The 22807-nt window shown below is 42.6% G+C and overlaps 1 long non-coding RNA gene across 1 annotated transcript; it reads right to left on the bottom strand.

Moving 5' to 3' along the window:
- Positions 1-2048: 2048 nt before the first annotated feature.
- LOC135361486 (uncharacterized) lies at positions 2049-22134 on the bottom strand. The gene is made up of 3 exons (XR_010404767.1): positions 22010-22134; positions 21042-21116; positions 2049-2123 (listed from the first exon to the last, which is right to left on the bottom strand). It is a non-coding gene; the product is annotated as an uncharacterized LOC135361486 (long non-coding RNA).
- Positions 22135-22807: the final 673 nt, after the last annotated feature.

The raw sequence follows: 22807 nt of genomic DNA, 5'->3' as shown, positions 1-22807 counted from the left end.
TTGAATCTAGATAAACCCCAAGGCCCCCATGTGACTCATTCTCAGCTGGGAGTTACATTCAAGGGAAACACAAATCTGACTTCATAAACTTTGGACTATATTGCAAATATTTGCTATAAATTATTTTAAATGGGTCATCTAGGAATTTTATATAGAGTACCAACCAGGAAGTTTTCCAGAAATTATCTTTAGACCCCAGTTCTTATCCTCCAAATTCCCCACCCAGTATAACTGCTCAACTTTTTCCTGTCCACTCAGTTTTGAGGTTGCTTCACTGCAGCTCTGCTGTTTACTTCCTCCATTTGCCCCTGAGCCCTTTCCCAGGCTAACTAGGCCAGGTGTGACCACCCAGACTGACTTGCTCCCTGGCAACTTGGCTGGAAAACTCACCATGTAACCCCATGTCACCAGATCCTCCCTCAATCCCCTGAGAAGGAAGCATGAAACCTTCTGGGAATTCTTCTGCCTTTTTTTTTGTTGTTAATAAATTTCATGGAAAATTTCTGATGAATAAAATTCTTCCTTTTGAGGAACATGTTATAGCCTCAGGTACCCTCACCTAAGGGGAAAGCCTTGCCTTTTGAACCTTGAGTCTGTAGCCTAAACAATAGAGTCACCTGAATACAAACACCCTATACCCAGCGGGAAATGAATTATCTCCTTTAGGGAGAGGACCCCATTGCTGGAGACAGAGCGAAAGTCCCACCAATGGAAAACCACATTGACTAATGGCATCATACTCAATATTTATTTATATTTTAAAGAATAGTTTGCCCACTAAGGAAAAAATTAAGATGTTTTCTTTTCCATTCTAGAAGGAAAGAAGCAAATGTAAATATTTTCTGAAGGGGCACAAAGCATCTCACTAAATCAAGAAATATGATAAATCTGGGGCCAAATCTATGATGAAAAAGCCAAAAAAAAAAGAAAATCAAAATCATTTAGGTCTCTTTCTATAAGAAATCCAGACTGCAAGTCATTAAGTCTATACATTTACCTCAGTAATTCAGTTCTGTTGCACAGAATCTGGAATAATTATATGAAATTACAGGATAGACTCTAGCCAAGAATAATCTCATCATTTTTCAATGTCACTGCCATCGCACAAAAGGAAAGAAAAACTAAAGGAAATCTATGAATTGCGTATACTTCTTCTCAAGTTTTAAGCCCCCCTTCTAACTAGTATAAGATGCTCTAACACTGCTTGCCAAAAACAAGCCCAACCAAGAGAGTGGAGGCACAGATAAGAACAGGAGGCCATAGGTGCCAAGCATTTGGGAAACCAGCCTGCCCTGGGAACCACTCACACAGGACTGACTGAAAAGGAAAACTGCTCCTTTTTTCTTCTGAGTCAACATAAAATTCTGGCACATCATCCTTTGGCTATTCAATGACAGTTAAAGAGTATGTCTGAAAAAAGATGGGCATCAATGTAGAGCTCTCTACTACTGTTTTAGTCCATTCAGGTCACTATACAAAATACCACAGATTGGGTAGCTTATAAACAGCAGAAATTTATCAAAGACTTCTCATTATATCCTCACATGGCAAAAAGGGCCAGGGAGCCCTAGCCTCTGTGGGGTCTCCCAAAAGCCTCACCTTCTAACACCATCACATTGGGCATTAGGATTCTAACATGTGAATTTAAGGGGAACATAAATATTCAGACCACAGTAACTACCGTAATCCTGAATGATTCACAGAGAATTCACTTTATGAGCAAGTAGCTGGACCAAGAGGTCACCCCCAATGACTCACTGTGCTAAGTAAGAATCTCGGGTAAATAGAACAAAACACAGAGAAAGCCATCCATGGCCCACATCTTCAATGTCTATAAATACTTCTCATGTAGGAGGACCCTATAAATGGGAAAACCTTGCCTCTTACAATTTCCTAGGGTGTTGACAGAGGTGCACAGGTGTACAGAGTAATACTAAAAGTGATGCAATAGGAAAGAATAAGAGCTCTTATCAGACTAAAGGAGGGGTCTCCACCACAGGTGACACTCACCTTCCCCCTGGGAAATCCAGGAAAGCATTGAGGTAGAGCAAGGCTGAGGTGTCCTTCTGAATGGGCCTTTGAATGGTTCCCCAGCCAGAACCTCATATGGGCAGGAAAGTCCACTAGGAGGGAAAGTAAGATGAGAGCTTAAGAGCCTGGTCTCTGACCTCAGAAAATCTCAGATTTGAATCCCAGCTCCCTCACTTACATTTCTTCCTTACTCTCCCTAGCCTCAGTTGTCTCATGAGGTTTCAAAATGCAGTTGGTGTGAGGATTAAATGACATAACTTGCAGAACGTGCTTTAGCACAGTGCCTGGCATATAATAAGTACTCAGTAGGATGGTGGCTTCGGCATCATTACCCATACATTCCCTTATACTTTCTCTCTACCTTTTTATGTTTGAAAGTTACTCTCTGGAAAACTTTCTTAGGCTCTGAAAGAGTTGCACTGGAAGAATCCTGCCTTTTCCTTTCCGGAGCTACTTTACTATTGATGTTGGCTACGGAAGCAATGATTTGACACCCTCCCCAACTTTCTCCTCCAAAGCACCTCCCCTTATGCCTCACATGATGAGCCAGAGTCAGACCCAGCTGGAAAACTAGGTAAAATGTAAAAATCCATGAAGTCAGCTGTTCTCAATTATAAACATAATACAGTAATCATACCCACAAACTTCTCTGTAGGAAGCAATGAACTGAAGGAGAAAATTGCATGTAAATATATTACAACATGCAACAATAAGAATGAACCATTATATACTACTTCTATTTAAAAAAAAAAAAAAAGGCGAGGCGAGGGGATATGGGAATTGTGGCACAAGTGAACTAACCTTAACTGGAATGGAATTCTGAGATGCCAGTGCATGGCTTGTTTGGAAAACTGAGCACCGTTCTGCAAATCAGAACCAGCTGGAAGATTCTATCTAAAACAGATTTGGCCATGGAAAGGGAAAACTTTTAAACTGCCTTAAACTGGCTTTGTCAGCCTGGCCTTGGACTAGCAGAAGACACAGGGTGGATGCTTCAGTTTCAGCCTTTTCTTAATTTTTATTTTTCTGACTGGATTAACTTTTCAGGGACCTAGGAACCGGAATCAGCACAAAATATAAAGCCTGTTGTCCTAGGTAACCCCCACCCCTTTACAGATAGTCTGACACTAACGGGAAGTGGTATCACTCCGTAGGAGCTCAGCTTTGGCGTCAGGCTAATGTGGGACACTAAGCCCTGGCTCTACCACGTGGCCTTGGTCGGCTTATTTCACTTTTCTTTTTCTAGACTTCCTCGTCTCTAAACACAGTGATGCTGTGAGAATTAAATGATTTAATGCCCATAAAATAGTTCTTGGCACCTAGTAAGCTATTATGATGTCAATTCCCTGCTCTTATTGGTCTTATTATTCCAAAGTGGTTTTTCTAAATTATTCATAAGGAACCATTAAAAAACACAATGTTTGAGAGCAGGCCTCAACCCAAACTTCAGATCCTTGAATCTGAACATTGTCTCTTCATGCTAAGGGGCACCAGTTTCTAATTAATGATGTTCCAAATGCTTCCACAAATCCAGTATTTGCACTGCAAAGGCCAAAAGAGGGCTGAGGGCAGTGGTTCTCAGGGAATAAAAAGTTTCCTCCCTGTGTTCTCAAGAGTGCTGGCCAAGCTTGTTTCAGAGAATTCTCCTCACCCTCGAACTTGGAGCGGTTTTCAGACACTGTTCTGCTCTAAAGCATCAGGATGTGTTTCTCTCCATACCATAATGCAAACAGTAAAAATTTATTCACAGCCAAATTACAATCAGAAGCAACTAGTAGAAATGCAAGGATGTTTTCACAGCCCAAATGCTTCGTTTTCACTTTATTTTTGATGTAAAATTATCAGCGCTCTTGGGATTTATAGACGCAGTCAGCAAAATGTGTTATAAACACCTTCTTCAAAGAGGCCCCCTGACTACAAAATTTCTCACTCTTATAATCCTCTCTATGCCAGTTCTGAATAATCTTGGAGGCACTCTGCAGAAATTATTTTCCATCCTCCTGGAAGCTCAGATGGTAGGCTACCATGAAGAGGTGCTTAGAATGTTTCACACAGAGTCTATTATAAGGCTCTGTATACATGCAACAACTATTCGATAAGCTTATATAAGGCACTGGGGGAGGATACAAAATGACCAAAACATGGCCCTTGCTTTCAAGAAACTTGCACCCCCAGTGTGAAAGAAATAGTCATCTCTTCCTATACAACCATTTAAAAAAAAAAAATTTTTATTTATTTGTCAGAGAGAGAGAGCACAAGCAGGGGGAGCGGCAGGCAGAGGGAGAAGCAGGTTTCCCACTGAGCAAGGGGCCTGATGAGGGACTCGATCCCAGGACCCTGAGGACCAACTGAGCTACCCAGGCATCCCCTGTACAATCATTTTTTAAAAATCACTAAATGTGCAAGGTTTGCTTCACTCTTATTCTCCCACAAGCATCCCTAAATCTTATCTTATCTGCATATGAACTCTTCTTCCCTTGGCCATCATCTGTGGTCTTTGGTCTCAGTACTCTCTACCCTGTATCAAAGACACTACTTCTTACTCCCTTATTGTTCAGGTTTTGCCAAGATTCTGGAACTGTCTGGGTGTTATGAGTGTGCTGGAGGTAAGGGGGGGAGTTTGTAGGTGTGTGTGGGGGGGGGGGTTTGCACATGTTGGGGGTGGGGTGTTTGTTGAGGGATGGGTATACCAGTGAACTCTCTTCCAGAGAGTTCTTTATTCCCTCTGAGGCCAGAGTTATCTCCAGTCTCAGGCTTGAGACATGCTAGGAAATAAGGAGAGCAAACAGGTCAGCTCAGACTCCTCACCTAACCCACATATCTACCTCAAGACTCTTAGTTTCCAAGGTGTTCTAGGAGATTTTTCTAGCTATCATCTGGCTTCATAATATGTGGGCATTTGAGAAAAGCTAATGAGGATATTACCAGGTGCCTCTCAACTCTGTTAGGATCCCCTTCTGGAGGCTAGGAGTCCTGGTCTCATCTACCTGTTGCCTTGGGAAAGATGCAAGTGGGCTGAGATAAGGATGGGAAGGAGGGGAAGGAAGCAGGAGGGATTATGCTTTTGGCATGGGGTCCTCTGGGTCTCTGAGCTGACTCTAACCAAGAGAAAATGCACAGGTATGGTGGGAAAGAGAGAGAAGCAGCAACTACAGCAATTCCAGAGTTGGATCTTAGGCTGTGATCTCTCTTTGCCAAGCAGAGACATGCTCTGATCACCAAGTCCTGCCTACTACTTCAGCCTACACTGATATTTGAGCACAAATATTATGCTCAAACGAACCAACCCAATCACCCACGCTGCATGCTGCCCTAACTGGTGGTGCTTACCTAACAAGATATATCCTTTTCAGTTTGTTTCTCAGAGTCCATAACCATGAGAGACTATGGACTCTGAGAAACAAACTGAGGGCTCTAGAGAGGAGGGGGGAGGGGGATGGCTTAGCCTGGTGATGGGTATTAAAGAGGGCATGTACTGAATGGAGCACTGGGTGTTATACGCAAACAATGAATCATGGAACACTACATCAAAAACTAATGATGTAGGGGCACTTGGGTGGCTCAGTCATTAAGCGTCTGCCTTCGGCTCAGGTCAGGATCCCAGGATCCTGGGATTGAGCCCCGCAACAGGCTCCCTGTTTGGCGGGGAGCCTGCTTCTCCCTCTCCCACTCCCCCTGCTTGTGTTCCCTCTCTCGCTGTCTCTTTCTGTTAAATAAATAAATAAAATCTAAAAAAAAAAAAAAACTAATGATGTAATGTATGGTGATTAACATAATAAAATTTAAAAATTAATTAATTTTAAAAAAGATATATCCTTTTCCTCTCATAGGAATTCATGAGCCAATGAGAATCCACAAAAATCCAGAAACTATAGTCAAAACCAGGGATCCTTTAGGTAAGGAGGTTACTGCAATTGTTCCTTCAGTTAGAATAGTGGTGGAAGAGATAGACAATCTATAGATACCTTTTGGAGGTCGGACAACAGGGCTTGCAATTGGATTGAATGTGAGGAATAACATCCAGAAAGCATCAAGAATGTCTCTCTCGGGTTTTGCAGTTTGGCAACTGGGTGGGTGACATAGCCATTGACTAAGGTAGAGAAGAATGAGGAAAGATCAGTTAAGATAATGAATTTGAGAAATCTACTAGGTATTCAAGTGGTCATGTCAAGATGGTGGTTGGATATATGATCTCCAAGGAGAGGACTCCTCCCTAAATCTGTCTTCCAAATTACTGCTCAAACTAGATGGTAGTGCGGCCCACCAGGAACTGAGGATCATGGAGTACCCTGAGAAGAGGAGCCATAATGAAATATCAGCACATCCACAGTGAAACACCTGAGGCTAGAACTATACTTCATTTCACTTTTACTCATTATTTTAATACATATTTACTATATGCCAGGACCATTCTAGGTCCCAGGGGAAGGATGCTGAATAAAACATACATAGGTCCTGCCCTCATGGAGCTTAGACCTAATGGGAGAAAAAAGATAAAAAGTTGGTATTTAAATAAATGATAAAACAGAGCATACATTCTGAAGTCAAACAGACCTAGAATCAAATCCTAATTCAGCTGCTCATTAGCTATGAAATCTTGACAGATTTCTTAACCTTTCTGTGCATTTGCTTCATCATCTATAAACTGGGGATAACAATTCCTACTTCACAGCTGTGAGAACTGGATGAAATAATCAGTCACGTACAGTACTTAGCACAGTGGCACAGTGTCTGATGCATCATAAGCACTTGATAGATGTTAACCAATATCACAGGTGCTATGGAAATCATGGGAAGTTTCTGTCTCTAGAAAGAGCATTTGTGAGGGCCTGAGCAGGAAGGAGCTGGGCAGCTCTAGGAACGAGCTACGGTAGAAAGGTCAGATTGTACATGAAGCACAATGGAAAGCCTAGCAAATGGGATTGTCTCGTGTGTCCCTCCAGTCCCCACTCACCATCTTCACCTAGACTTTTATATACTAAGTCTACTCCCTCCCATGCCCAACACATGCAGGGACAAGCCTTTCTTCCAGACAATTCCTTTCCAATCTGTGAAAACTCTGCACTTTAAGGAGTGATGACAGGATGGGAAGGAAGCTAAAACAGGAGGTGAAAGCATTTGCTTTGTTAAATGGACCGTTGTCTTTTCATCATTCTTTCTCAACGTGGACCATTTCAGGGGGCAGGGTGAAGTGGATTTGTCTTGAATAATACCAGCATGGGCTAGAAGATTTCAAGAGCATCCTTGCTGTGCAGAAGACTTTCTCTCAGGCCTCCATAGACATTGTTTTCCTAGTTCTACAGCTTGGGGGAGAGCAGGGCTGCCCTGCCCTACAACAGCAGGCCCCGGGCTCCTGATACTAATGGCAACACTTCTGGGACTCTCCTTTCAGCACTGCCTCAAGGACTCAGTGCTGTGAGATCATCCATCAGCCCTCTTCCCTTCCCCTCTTCTCCTCTGACTTCAGGGACAGCTCAGCCAGGCAGCCTCTAACCCAAGCCCTGGACAAAATCGAGAAGAAACAGGTGTTTGAATGAGAGCTGGCTGTGAAGGATTAGCAGTGGGTGATTGAAGGCTCAGGTCTGGCTTAAGTGAGTCGAGCCGCAGGGATCGATAGAGCGGTGCTGGCCTCTGCTCTGCAGCCAGCTTGTGCCATTTCTTTTTCTCCCCGCCCCCAAGCATTTTTGAGGTATAACTGACAAAATTGAAAGTATGCAATTTGATGATTTGATAGACATTGTGAAAGGACTCCCATCAATTACTTAATTAACACGTCCATCACTTCACATATTTACCTTTTTTTTCTTTTAGTGAGAACATTTAAGTTCTATTCTCTTAGCATATTTCAATAATACAATGCAGTATTATCAACCATAGTCACCATGTTACCTACTCTACACGCCTACCTAGGTAACTGAGCACAGCCAGAAAAAACTATGCAACCACACTGGTGGATCTCTCCTCTTCAAATGCTCAAATAAGACCTTGGCTCTGCCTCAAATTTACTGTTTTCTTTATCAGTTGACTCTGACACCATGTTATACATTAGTTTCTCAGACCTTACTCGTCTTATAACTGAAAGCGTGTAGCCCTTTACCAACCTCTCCCTATTTCCCCCACCATCCAGTCGTTGGGCACCACTTTGTATGAGTCTGGCAAATGATAGCATTTTCTTTTATAAGGCTGAATGATATTCCATTGTATATACATATACCACAATGTCTTCGTCCACTCATCCATAGATGGACACTTAGGTTGTTTCCATACCTTGGCAATTGTAAATAATGCTGCCATGAACATGGGAGTGTAGCTATCTCTTCAAGATAACAATTTTGTTTCCTTTGGACATAAACCTAGAGGTGGGATTGCCAGACCATATGGTACTTCTATTTTTAATTCCTTAAGAAAGCACCAGACTGTTTTCCATAGTGGTTATATCTCAATCCCATTTCTCACTCTTGGAAAAGTGCACAATTTGGAAGAGGGCCGGGGTTCAGGAAAGAAAATGTGAACAGCACAAATACAAGAAGCATCTGACATGGTAAGAAAATGTATAATTCCAAGCCATGCAAGGAAACCTGCACAAGAGTTTAGCTGGCTGGGGCACGTAGCAAGAAAAAAAATGTAAGGACAGTTGGCAGAATCAGTGCAACACCTTTATGATTTTGGATTTTTAACCCCAGGACAATAACAGAAGGCTGTTTCTGTGATTCCAATTTTGCATTACTGACTGTTGGACACTGTCAAGACACTGTAAATGTGAAAGAAAATTTTTGCAAGATCATCATTGTTAAAAGAAAATTCCAGTTAATTGGGGAGAAAAAATATGTACTGTCAGGATGACAGAAGAGTCATTTCCAAATCATGTACCTCTGATTCTCAGTTCATAGGATAGGGTTATCATTGCTGCTTTAAACATAAAATCTTATTTGTAACAAACATTTTCAAAGGGCTTTCAAAAGAAAGGAAGGATTTCTTGTCATTCCTAAGTCTATTACTAAAAAAATACAAGAGTGAATCTCTGTTGCAACAATATAAATAAATATCCACTTTATTTATTCTTCAAGTTTCCTGGGAACTATAGGATCCACACACAAGGAAAACAAATTAATGGGGGAATTTGATGACAGAGGTTGCAGCATTTAGACTCCTTCTGTGTATATGCAGCTGAGGAATGTTCCAGGCGTAGCTGAAGGGCTCCTGCTACTTGAGGAACCAAAGTCTTGGCTGAACTGAAAAAGGGAAGGACTGGATTCTGGGGTGGAGTGTGGAGATCATGGTAAGACAGCCCCGTATTAGACCCCTTCGGCCATCGGGGGACAAGAACTATCCTATAACCACACCCTCTCTGGGCTCGTATCACCCGTGTCCTAGTGAGAGAGAATGCTGGGCACCTGAGTGTGGCAAGATACAGTGTCACATGGGAGGGTCTTTTTGATAAAATGACAGTACTATTTTTATCCTGTTCACTTTGGACAAGTTTCAGAGACTTCAAGGGGGTGTGCTTTGTTGCTTAATGTAGGCAAACAATTCCTAGTAGTTAATCGTTTATTTGGACTCCATGGGCAATTGGTCACCGTCTCCTTCTGCTACCACCTGAAAAAAGTCCAATGTTTTGCCTACTCTACATACCTACCTAGGTAACTGAACATGGCCAGAAAAAGGTATGCAGACACACTGATGGATCTCTCTTCAAATTCTCAAATAAGACCTTGGCTGTGCATCAAATTTACTGTTTTCTTTGTCAGTTGACTCTGCCACTCTTCTAATAAACTATTTCACTTCTTCTCACCTTTCTTCAAATCTCCAGCACAGCACTCTGCATCCACTTGCTTAGCCCCTCACCTTGCCTCTCAGTTCACCAGGATAAAAGAAACAATCAAAAGAAAACTTGCACATGCTCCCACAACTTAGTCAACCATCTTACCTGCATCTGTGCTCACACACTGCCTTCTCCCTTATTGATAAGTGAGTTACCCATGCCCTAGCAAAGGCCAGACCTACTCTTGCACAGAATCTCACTGCCTCCCACTGCTCAAGAACATAGCTCCTACAGTTCTATCATCTCCCTCCTGCTTCATCAATTTTTTTTCTGCTCTACTGGATCATCCTACTATCATATAAACACTGTGTTGTACCCACATCTTTTTGTAAAAAAGACTCTTTAGACCCCACACTTCTTCCTCTAGCTACATCTCTCTGTTCCCTTTTAAAGCAAAACTACCACAAAAACTTGCATGTACTTGTTATTTCTACTTCTCCTTCAGTTCTCTCTCTAATTCATCCCAATTTGCTTTCAATTCCACACTCCACCAAGATGGCTTAAGGTCTCCAATGACCTTCTATTGCCAAAAGCAATGCTCATTCCTAAGTCCTCATCTAACCTAATAACATCAGAAGTATTTGACTTAATTGATCCTTTCTTCCTAAAATACTTCCATCTTATTTCCAAAAAATCTTAGTTGGTCACTCTTTCTCAATCTCCTCTGGTCTCTAAACGCTGGAGGGCCTCAGACTTCATATCTTCTCTATCTACACTCACTCTGATTTTATTTAGTATCCTGGTTTGAAATATTCTCTATATGCTACATACTCCAAATGTACATCTCCAACCCCAATATCTTCCCTTTATGCCAAGCTCATATTTCCAACCACTTACTCAACATCTTATATGGCAAACCCAAACCTCTTTCAGTTGTCCCTGTCTCAGTAAATGACTTTTCTATTTTAACAAATTGCTAAAGCCAAAATCCTTGGAGTCATCCTCTCTTTCTCTCATATTCACATTCAATCCATCACCAAATTCTGTTAACCCTTCCTTGTAAATGTATTCAGTATTTGACCACTTCTCAGCACATTCATCATTACCTCTATATTAGAAGACATTATCATCCCTCCCCTTGACAACTGCAGTGGTCTCCTAACTTCTACCCTTCTCCTTACCCCCTACAGTGTATTCTCCACACAACAGTCAGATATTTTGCTAAATTAGAAGTCAGATCATGTCATTCATCTTCTTGGAACACTTTAATGCCTCCTTTCTCACTCAGAGTAAGACTCAAAGTTGTTCCATGGCCTATACAATCCCATATGACCTGCCCCTAATACCTCCGACTCTCCTCTCCCTCCGTTATTCCATTCCATCCACATTGGCCTTCTTGCTGTTCCTTAAATATATCAAACCTGCTTGTACTACTTTGAACTTGCTATCTTTTTGCCTTGAATACCCTTTCTTCAGGTAACCATGTGGTTCAGTCCATCACTTCCTCCAAATCTTTGCCCAGGTATCACCTTCTCTGTATTAAATAACACCCACCCCCACCATTGCTCTATGTCCCCTTTTCTTGCTTTCCTCTCCTTTGTGGCTCACATCACCACCTGACTTGTACTGATCCACTCATGGAACATCTCTTTCCCCTCTTTAGATTGTAAGCACCATGAAAGGAGCCACTAGATCTGTTTCATTTATAGATATACCCCTACTACCTAAAGCAACATGTAGCACATAGTAGGCACTCTATTTAAGGTTTGTTGAATCAATAAATTAATGGGGCCATTGGTATGAAATACTGAGAACTCCCCTCCATCAAGATGAAAAAGAGCATTATGCTGTTGTGGGTGGATGCTCTACCATTGTCATTTTCCATGAAAAATCAGGTAACTGTGTAGAATGTGGAGAAAGACAGTAGTTTTTAAGATGTCACAGAGCCCCTCTCCCCAACCTTTCCTGCCTTGAACCCAAAGAGAGAATTTAAAGGAGGCTGAGATTTCTGCAGTTCTTTGTGAAGATAACTGAGCCTGAAAAATACCACTTTGTTACTATGTTGGAGACCCTAAAGTACCTCCAGCTGGCAGCCTGGGAAGTACCTGTTACATTTATGGTGATAAATGGTTTATGTGTTTATACAGGTCAGTAAACAATTCCATAATAATGTTCTAAATGACCACAATTTCAGATACTCCACAAAGGGGATGGAGTCCATTAACAGGTTCAGTCATTCTGAGTCTCTCCAGAGGTGGTTCAGATTCCACAGGATGACTTGAGGTCAAAGGTTCTGTGGCTTCCGGGGTCAGAGTCTTTACCCAAAGGGTTACTTCTGCCTCCTTCTGGGATAGAGAAACCAGGATAATAATTCTGGCTGATGATGATATCTTAAGGGGGCTGTATACTACTCAAACCACATCCTAGGATTAAATCTACAAAACGACAGGAATTTGAGGGTGGGGGGGTGCCTCTGACTCATAAACTCTATGGAGTAAAGCTAAACTTAACACTCAAAGCACACTGAAACTCAAGGCACTAGTTCTATTTGAGAAAGAAAATCAATAGGAAAAGCTGGAACAGGTCCATTTCATCCTAAGTGACCTTAGTGAGAAGAGATAATAGATGCACTAAGTCACATTTATGGTCTAATAATCTAGTAATGATTAATCAACATGTTTCCAATATACTTAATGTGTTTAGTGGATTATAAAGCAAAAAAGAAGCCTTTTTTTATTTTAACAGACCTATTCCCTCCCTCTAGAAATGACAAATGTACTGCTAAGCAATGTTCAGTATATGAGGAACTTTTCTATTCTGGCAAAATCAAGTAAACATATATTTTCTTAATATATATATAATCCATTAATGCGCTATTAATCCATTCCCAAGTTCTCCAAAACTTTTTCTTCTTTTTTTTTTAAAGACTTCCACATGCAACCAAGCTACACAGTATATTTAACCTAGTTGCTTAAGAGCGATTCCCTTCCTGTGTTTGTTCTTTCTGCACGTGTTTGCTCAGGGTAGTGCATACGGTGGTGAACGACTGAGGTACTCATTTCCTGAGCTGCTCAAAGTATTTTGGGTGCTGCAGGCTCATAGCTAAATTCCTCTTCCAGAATTGCTCTAAGCACCACCTAAGGTTATGCCCCTTCCCGGGGCAGCTTATAGGGAATGACTGGTAGGCACTGGGGGATGGAGGCCTAACCCCCTGCCTCAATAAGGAACAGATCTAAAGAACAATCACAGAGCTCCTCATGGACCAGCTGAGGCTTCTGAAGTAAATGTACTTAGCTCAACTGCCTTCTGCCCAACTGTGCTCCTCTCTTCCTCCCAGTATTGCTCTCAGCATCAGCTACCCAGGGAACCCCACCTAAGGAATCCTCGGCTAACTTCTAGGAGTACCAGGTGAGTAAAACACGGTCCTGCCCCTGTCTCAAGTCACTCACAGGCTGAAACACAAAAACACCACAAACAGAAGTTGCAGTGAGCACCAGCACTTGTTCTAGAAGATTCCACAGGCGCAGTGATGCTTGGACTCACTTCACCAGAGGAGTTCCACTGATGGAAAAGATGACAAGGTTAGCAACTACTGTTGTCAGGTGCAACGGCATTTGCCAAGTCAGGGAGGTATGAAGGAGCCTGGCTTGCTTCAAGTAACAGTAAATCTGTCTGTGGCTGAAGCACAGCATGAGGCAAGAGGTGAGATAGAAAGTGTCTGAACTAAAGCTCAGGAAGCAGGAGAAGTGCTATTACTAAGGAATGATACAGAACTTAAAAGCTTGGACTCTGGTGTCAGACTGCCTGGGTTTGAATACTGAATCCACAGCTCATCAGCTGTGCGACCACAGGTGAATCACTTAACTTCCCTAAGTCTCAGTTTCCACATCTAAGAATGAATATAAAACTATGACCTACTTTGTGGGGTGCCTGGGTGGCTCAGTCGTTAAGCGCCAGACTCTTGGTTTCAGCTCAGGTCACGATCTCAGGGTCTTGAGATCAGGCCGTGTCAGGTTCTGCACTCAGCGGGGAGTGTGCTTGGGATTCTCTCTCCTCTGTCCCTCCCCCCGCTTCTCTCTCTCTCTAAAATAAATAAATAAATCTTTAAAAAAAAAAAAAACACCACAACAACAAAAACTATGACCTACCTCGTAGATATTGCTGTGCAAATTAAATAAGATAATGCACATAAACTGCTCGGTACCGAACTGGGCTCAGAGTGGGCATTCCAAAAAAAATTGTTAGTTGTTAGGGGCTTTCTCTTACAGGTGATGGGGAATTATTAAGTAATCAGAAACAGACCTGTACTTTTAGAAAAGAGCTCTGATGAGGTATCTCCTTTCCAGAGAAAGGTTAACGCTGGAGAGAGAAATTTACATATATGTGAGACTTAAAGTCAGGAGCCTGGGATTGAAGCATAGGCAGCGCATACAGAGTAAGAAAGGGGTCTGTTTAAGGGCAGCGTGGGCAGCAGCAGCAAGAGAAAGAGGACAGAAAATCAGAACAGGCTGCTGGGAAAGCCAAAGATGATGGCGAGGAGGACTGGCATTCCATTCTGAATATTTCACACGATGAATTCAAGGAAAAGCTCCAAGTGTTGCCGCAAAACATGCAATGCAAACATCCCTAAAAACTGACATGCTTGCTGACCTCATTCATTCGAAGACAACATTCCCAAGATTCTGCTTATCAAACCCTGTTCCTAAAGCGCACCCCTTATTCACTTCCTCAGATACACGTCCTGCCCAAAGAAGTGTGATAATGGGTATTCTCATACCAGGTGAGTATTAATGAATAGTAATCATAATAATTTGAAAAAAATACATTTAACTAAATCGCAGGATAATTTAAGGCAAGTACCTATATGTTCCAATCTACTTCTAGAAAATGAAAATTAAAGTTGAAAGCCCAGCTAGGGATACTGATCATTCAAATCTCAGCATTTAGAACAACTATATATATATATATACGTTAGACTTAAAACTATATAAGTTAAACCTTTAGCTATACAGCTAAACAACTATGTAAGTTACATCTTTAATATATATAAAAGTTTATATATATTAAAATTAAGCCTTTATTAAAACCATAATGAGATTATTGCCATACATCTCGCACAAGAGCTAAAATCAAAAAGAATGACAACACCAAATGTTGACAAGGATGTGGGGCAACCAGAACTCTCATATATTGTTGGTAGAGTGTGAAACATTAAAATTACTTTGGAAAAAGTATCTGCCAGTTTCTTATAAAATTAAGTCTACACATTTTCTATAAGCTAGTCATTCCATTTCTAGATATTTACATAAGAGAAATGAAAACATATGTCCACAACATGACTTGAACAAGAATATTCATAACAAAATTTTTTTTATACTGTCTGACAACTAGAAACAGCCCAGGCCCAAAAAATTGGAGGAGAATGGAAGAACACACTATGGAATATTCATGCAATGAAATCCTATCCAGTAAAAGAAGGAACAAACTACTGAAACAGACAACATAGAAAAATCTCAAAAACATGCTGAATGAAAGAGACTTTACACAAAGGAAGCATAGTGCATGAGTCTATTTATATGAAGTTCTAGAACAGGTAAACCTAATCTATGGGAGAAATAATCAGAGCAGTAGTTGCTTCTGAGGGAGTAGAGGTGGGTATTGACTGAGCAGGGACAGGAGGGAACTTTCTAGGTGATGCCAATGTTTTATACCTTGATAGGGGTTTGGGTTACATAGATGTATGCATCTGTTGACTCACAAACAAACACTAATGATATATGCATTTCACTTTATGTAAGTTTTATGTTAAAAGAAAAAAATGCTTTACACCCCCAACATAGAAGCACCTATACACAAAGTGAATATTAAAAAAGAAAAAGAAAATAAAAACTGCAAACAAATATTGAAGTCTAGTTACTGGTATACATAACAAAGTAATTAGGGGGTAGGGTACAGATGTCTGCAATTTACTTTGAAATGTGACAAAAATAAGATGAATCAATAGATATATGATAAAGCAAGTATTATAATGTTAATAGAACCTAAGTGTGGATTTACAGGTGTTCACTGTAAAAATCTTTCTACTTTAATGTATGCGTTAAATTTTTCATCTACAATGTTGGAGGGGCGCCTGGGTGGCTCAGTCGGTTAAGCGGCTGCCTTCGGCTCAGGTCATGATCCCAGGGTTCTGGAATCGAGCCCCACGTCAGGCTCCCTGCTCCACGGAGAGCCCACTTCTCCCTCTCCCTCTGCCTGCCGCTCTGCCTACTTGTGCTCTCTTTCTCCATCTCTCTGTCAAATAAATTTTAAAAAAATCTTTAAATAATATATACAGAAAAAATGTTGGAAAGGTGCTTTTATTTTAGAAGACATGATTCAGGTCAAAGGAAGGAGGCTTAACCCTGCAGCTGCCATAGCCTCTTTATTAGGGCGGGTCAGACGCCAACAGGAAAGTGAAGACCCTGATGACAGTATCAAGGGTCGGGGATGGTAGGGTGCATAGTGGGAAGAGAGAGGGGCAGAATATGTCAGCACAAGCCTTCCCTTTCTTGCTCAATCAGATATTTAGCAGACCTAATAAAATCCAATGGCTGAATATTCTGCAGCCTGAGCACTTCCCCATTCGCTTTGAAAATTAGACTTAGCAGACAGCCTGTGTGCAACTCAAACAAATAAATTAGCTGGCAGGTCAACAGGCCTCACTGCAGGCCTTCGCAGGGGTGAGCAGTAAGTGGTCTATAGATGCAGAGCAGAGTGGGGCTTGCGTGGGGGGAGTCTTCCTCCTTCCTGTGGCACAGACAGGTAATGCCACTGTGAAAATAAACAAATGGATCTGTGGGGCTGTGGGGCTGTTTGGCTAGTGCTTGGGCTAAGCCCCCTGCCCTCTGATCCCACAATGTTTGTGGAGCCTGTGTTGCTGTCTAGCGACAGGGTCTATTTTTCTATCCCATGGCGCAAGTGGACGCAGCTGTCTATGGCTGATTTATAGGAGGAAGTCACCAGTGGGAGCCCCAGGAGGCTCTCACAGCCCCCAGTCTTCATTTTCACTTCCCCGTTCACGGCAGCCATGGGAACTCAGGGGTGGGATATTCAGTAAACTGGGTGGGGGGTTCCTGGGGGCTTTACCCTTGAGGGAGATATGCCTCCACCCCCAAAGAAGCCCCCAAAGCCTGTCAGGCTAGTCATTTTCTCTGCAACTGATTGGATTTAGATCCTGTTTGCCAAGCACATTTTCCATCCTTCTTAGTGTCTAGCTCTACAGATGTTATTTCTAGATTTTTTTTCCAGGGAGGGTGTAGGAATGGGGCTTGGGATAAAAATGGACATCTTTTTTCTTCAGTTTATTAAAATCACACTCTCATACATTTCTGCACCTTAATGGAAGCAGTCCTGACTTTAAAATACGACTATAAGCATACAGAGACTCCAGAGTCTTTCCAAGAGGGTTGACCACAGAGAAAATACTTTCCATCCGTTATTCTGTGCAATGCTTGCCACAGCCTAAAGAAGAGGTAGTATCATCTCCAGTTTACTGATGGAGAAACTAATGCCCAGAGAGGTTTGGGTGATCTCCATGAGACTCACAGTTAGATAGCTTGAGAGCTTTCTGTCTGACTCCAAGTCCACAGCGTGAAGAGTGATTAGCCACCATTCAGACTGGGAGACACTAACCACTTTCACCTACACTGTTTATTTTCTATGCACGGTAGAAGCCAGTCAAGGAAGTCCTCATTATCACAAGCTCCCTGAAGTTTCTCTTTCAGACTGAGCTTAAAGAGCCAGTACCCCCAATAGTAATGATGTGGCAGGCTTTAGAGAAATACTTGTGAAACCAAGGTCCTAGCCTCTTACTCTACTTGGTGTATGTATTTTCTCAGGCATATCTTGGCTCATCAGCATCTTCAGAAAACCAGAATGTGTATGTACACACACACACACACACATACCAGGATAACTCTAGATGTAATGAAATATTCCCCACTTGGGGTTCTTCCATGTACTGAATTCTAGCTCTACAACTGAGGCAAAGTTTGTAATATTCTCCCTACTTTCCAGTGCGCCCCTCAAGGAATACACAAAAGAGACCTCTCCAGCTTTCCCATCATATACCATTCTCAAACACCTCAAACACCATTCTCAGCAACCTCTGTGTCCTCCTGCAGGGACAATGCTACCTGTCTGAAACACAGAGAAAGCAGCCACAACCAACAAGAGATGGAAGGAGCGACATTTTTTTTTTACCTCCGTGGTCTCAGCAGTGTTCTGATTACTGATTAAAAATAAAAATACTGATTACACTCAAACCCATCACCAGGCATGAAGCTGAACTAAATCGTGAGTTGCAATTTATCTCCCAATTTTGTCCCCATCCCCAAAACCCCTTAATCACCAGCACCCTACCACTCAAACCCAAGAAAAATCCAAGGCCAGCCCTCTAAGTCATGACTCTTGAGAAGCTAAGCAGCTCTCCAGAGCTTCCTTGAACACCAAATAAGGAGATTATAGATGTCTTAATTTTCATCTTTTTATGTATTATTTATAACCTTAATATATAATTTCATTCTTATCACCACCCTACAAGGCAGATATTATGATCATTTTACAGATGAAGAGACTGAGGCCCAGAGCCGTGAAGTGATGTCCAGCAGCAGGGGTGCCAAGATCCACATCCAGGTCTGTGTCTCTCCTCAAGGAATACAGTGACCAGGGGCGCCTGGGTGGCTCAGTCGGTTAAGCGACTGCCTTCGGCTCAGGTCATGATCCTGGAGTCCCGGGATCGAGTCTCACATCAGCTCCTTGCTCGGCAGGGAGTCTGCTTCTCCCTCTGACCCTCCTCCCTCTCATGCTCTCTGTCTCTCATTCTCTCTGTCTCAAATAAATAAATAAAATCTTAAAAAAAAAAAAAGGAATACAGTGACCAGGGTGCAACACTGCCATTCCCAGACTCGTTGCTGCCATGCTATACTCCTTCTAGAAATGTCTTTGCCCCCCTCTGCTACATATGAGTGTTCACTGGAGAATGGGGGAGGAGCTGAAAGCACAGGCAGGTGATTAAGCATGTCTCTGCAACAGACTGGAGCCTCGAGGTAACTGTTTGGCTCCAGGGGATCAAGAGCAGTAGGAATCTGTGAGCTAGCCCAGATTTCTAGTCTGATGGCCTCCAACATGGTATCCCATCTCTTCCCAAACACCACAAAGCAGTAAATCCCTAACAACAAGAACACTCAGACAGCCTGTGTTCTTCCTCCGGGCCACAGAGGAAGTTTCTTAGGTCTTTTAACTGAATTAAGCCTCCACACTTAAAAATGAGATTTCATGTTAAAATTCTAATTTCGAGCTTCTCCCACAAAATCAGAAGATCCAGCAAGACAAGGCTCATGTTCCCAGATGGCCACAGCCAGCCCAAGTGACGGTAATGGCTGTGTGCCAGTTTCCACGTTCTCCAGTTTGCCAGAGTCACCATGGCTCCCTAGTCTTTCCCAGGCATTCGGCCATTTACTTGGTCCTGGGAGCTTTTGAATTGGCCACCTCCACATACATGCATACATACCAAGAAGCATATACTCATTTAACAAGCATTTTAGCCCACTTTGCTGGCAAGGCATAAGCCGCTTCACGGGATACAAGAAGTCTGATACAGCTCCTGCTTCCCAGGAAGTATGGTCTTGCGGGAGGAGTGGGTGAACGTGCCCATTAGCACAGCAGTTCCCCAGCACAAGAACTACGTCCAGTTTGTTCACAGTTGTCTCCAGCACCGTGACGGTACCAGGTAGACAGATGCCCACTACATATCTTTGAAAGGACAGAAGGAAAGAACAAAGGAAAGTGGGAAGAGGGGGAGCGAGGGAGGGACGGAGAGAGGCAGTCCCTTTTAGGACATTAAGCAAGAGATGAGAGGGAGCTTGGCATGCAAAGCAGGCAGTAATCAAAGCCACAGAGAAGTGATACAAAGTGCTCTAGGAATACAGAGGAAGAACACTTCTATGTGGCATGACCAAGGAAGGCTTTGCAGAAGAAAAGAGATTGCCGGACGTTTAGAAACATTCCTAATATTTAAATACCTGCCCTCTCTTTAGTAACCTGGATTGACTTGTTGAGATTGCTTCGTCTCAGAAGAGAAGCTCCAGGTCTAAAGCCCGTGGGCTTCCAGACATGCTGCCCTCATCAGAACAGACTCTGGCCAAAGGGAGCATTGGAGCAGACCCCAGGCTGCTGCTCCCATGAGACTCAGGAGCAGCCAGACCACAGGCGACTACAGTGATAGTCTGTGCAAAACACCCATTCTGGTCCCGAGGCTCAGGAGGTGGGGAGCAGGGGCTGCTTTTATTTCAAAGTGGGGCTGTGCAGAAGCTCCCAGTTTAGTACAGTGAAGTGCCTGGAGCTCAGAGTTCTGATTGTTCTGTGGGCAATTCTCTTGTTTCACCCTGAGCTATTCAGTGAGGCACATGGACCTCTAGCCACCCCTGCCTCCAGCTTGGCCCGCTGCAGCCTCCCTCACACAGAGCCTCACTCTCTCTCCCCAAGGCAGGAGAATATCAGTCTGTTCAATCTCTGAGATCTTGATTCAACTCCAACAACACACTGGGCTTTCCTGAGGCCTCCTGGTCAGAAGACACTACTTATCTCCATTAACCTCTGACCCAGCCAAGATGAAACAGCTCCCATCTGCAGGCCTGAGTGGCCTCGTCCCTGAACTAAAGCTAAATAAAGTATGAGGGAGGGGGCAAGGACCTGCCGTGGCCCCAGACTTGCTGCCCTCATCCCCAGGGAATGGCTGCCCCCTCACTCTTGGGTATATCCAGCCCAGAGCCTGTTAGTAGATGACGCCTTGGGAATCCCTCCAGGTGGCCTCTGGGTTAAGAATACATCTGGAAGAAGCAGGGCCTCCTAGGAAGATGGAAGGGCCATAAACCCTCAAAGACTGTCCATTTGATTTATGCAATAATAATGGGAATGTTAATCTCCAAAGGCAAAGCCGTTCATCCAAAATTCCAACCTCCTCAGTCCCCACACCTGACTTAATGAGAACAGCCACCCTCACTGGCTGCCCCCGTGAGCAGTGAGCCAGGCATTTTACCCACAGCATCCCATTTAATTCCCATCACGAGCCAGGGAGCTGTGCACTGTTAGGATGCTCTGTTTACGGATGAGGAAACAGAAGCTCAGAGAGATTAAGTAATTGGCCCCAAATCACAGCTAATAGTTGCTGAACTGCTTACAAGAGTGAGTGGCCCAGCTCGGAGCATACCGTGTCTGCCTGACTCCAAAGCCGATGCTTTTCACCCCTGTTCCACTCTTCCCCAGCAATCACACTGAGAGGTGCCTATTTGGAAAAAAAAAGTCCAGTTCACCCAGAGGCTACAAATGATACTGCTCTTGAGTTCTTTTATTCAAATCTTAATTTACAGGGCAGCAGAATAGTAAATGTTGTATGATCTGCCCCCTGAGAACTACACTTCACTCCAGTTAATATTAAGTACCTGCTATGTGCTCAGCCATATTATTCAATGTAATCCTGACTATAAATACTATAGGAGGGCATCACTAAGTACTAGACAGATGAGAGTATGTTTATATCGTTCTCTGGAATTTGTGGATTTTAATTTCTATAAGCAATAATTCTCTTAACTGATGATAAGCAGCGATCATCAATATGAATTAAAATTAATCTAAAATAACATGAAATCTACTTTTTTTTTTTTTTAAATGGTCTGCTGACCAGTGTAGTTGACCAATCAATGGATTCAAAATGAAAGCAAGGAGTCGATTCAGATGACAGGTCAGAAAATTGAGACCATAAAAGAAGTCTTTTAAAAGGGTAATTTAGATAAAAGTTGTGATGGGTCCATAAGGAGCCCCTTGGGGGAAAACTACGTCTTATTTGTTTTTATATTCCTAATGCCTGATACATAATACATGCTGAATGAATAAGGAAATGAAGGAATGACTGATTTGCAGGCTTTTCCATGCAGAGGCATTTCCTGGGAGATGCCACACTTGCGGGTGTGGAGGAAGGATGTTGTGCCAACTGCACAGCGTACAAGCAATCCTGAGTGAATTCATCAGGGAAAAAAAATAACCTTTGAGGACTTTCTTCTCGCTGCTAGGTACACTGATATACGTTCTCTCAACTAATACAAGGAGGCTGTGAAATCTCTATTGTTGTGCACATTTTACCATGAGCAAGCTGGGGTTTACAGAGTTTAAGTGACTTACCAAAAAGCACAGGGCAAAGAAAGCAGTGAAGCCCCAATCCAGACTCGGATGGCAGTTCTTGAGCACGCCCCCTTTCCTCCACGTTCTGAAGGAGTTGGTGTTTCCTGCCGAGGAGGATGCTGCTGTGGACCTCCAACTCTGGGAAGAAAGATCAATGGCAAATAACTTTGCAAAGAAAAGAACTATCACCACTTGAAACGGAAGTGAGGACACTTTGTGTCTAAACTGGAAGTTCCTAACCTTTTTTGTTTTGGACACTGCAAGGCAGCAGAGAGCGGGCCGGGCACATTCCTGGTCTGCAGTCTGCCCTTTAAGTGCACAATTTATAGAAAAGCAGAGACTAAGGGTCCAGCAGTTAACCTCTTTACCCTCAGATTCTTGCTCTAAAACCAGCAAATAAATCCCCTCATTGTCCCCCACACTAGCATCTCCACCAAAGACTATAGAGGAGAAATAAACACAAAAATAAATTCAAAGGGAGCATTATTGCTATTTGTAACTAATTATAGGTTTGTTTCTAGTTTTCAAGAGATGAGGAGGAGATGAGGAGTATTAGGAGGGTACAGATGGGGAAGAAAGTTGGAAGGACACTGTTTTAAAAGATGTTTGGAAGGACACTGTTTTAAAAGATGTAATTGTCTTTAAATTTAAATTTAAACTCCCTTAAACTTGTTCTAGGTAATCTAAACTGGCTGTAAAACCAGGTAAGTTTTAACTGTTAGTCTGTACATAAAGTAACAAAAATATTTTATTGTGTGTACTTTACTGCCCGATGCCCATTTCACTGCCTGCACAATT

This window comes from Mirounga angustirostris, unplaced genomic scaffold (genome assembly GCF_029215605.1).
Source record: "Mirounga angustirostris isolate CCGP_5_RB_7025 unplaced genomic scaffold, mMirAng1.0.hap1 SCAF_9, whole genome shotgun sequence".
NCBI lineage: Eukaryota > Metazoa > Chordata > Mammalia > Carnivora > Phocidae > Mirounga > Mirounga angustirostris.
This window is presented reverse-complemented; position numbering and strand designations above follow the sequence as displayed.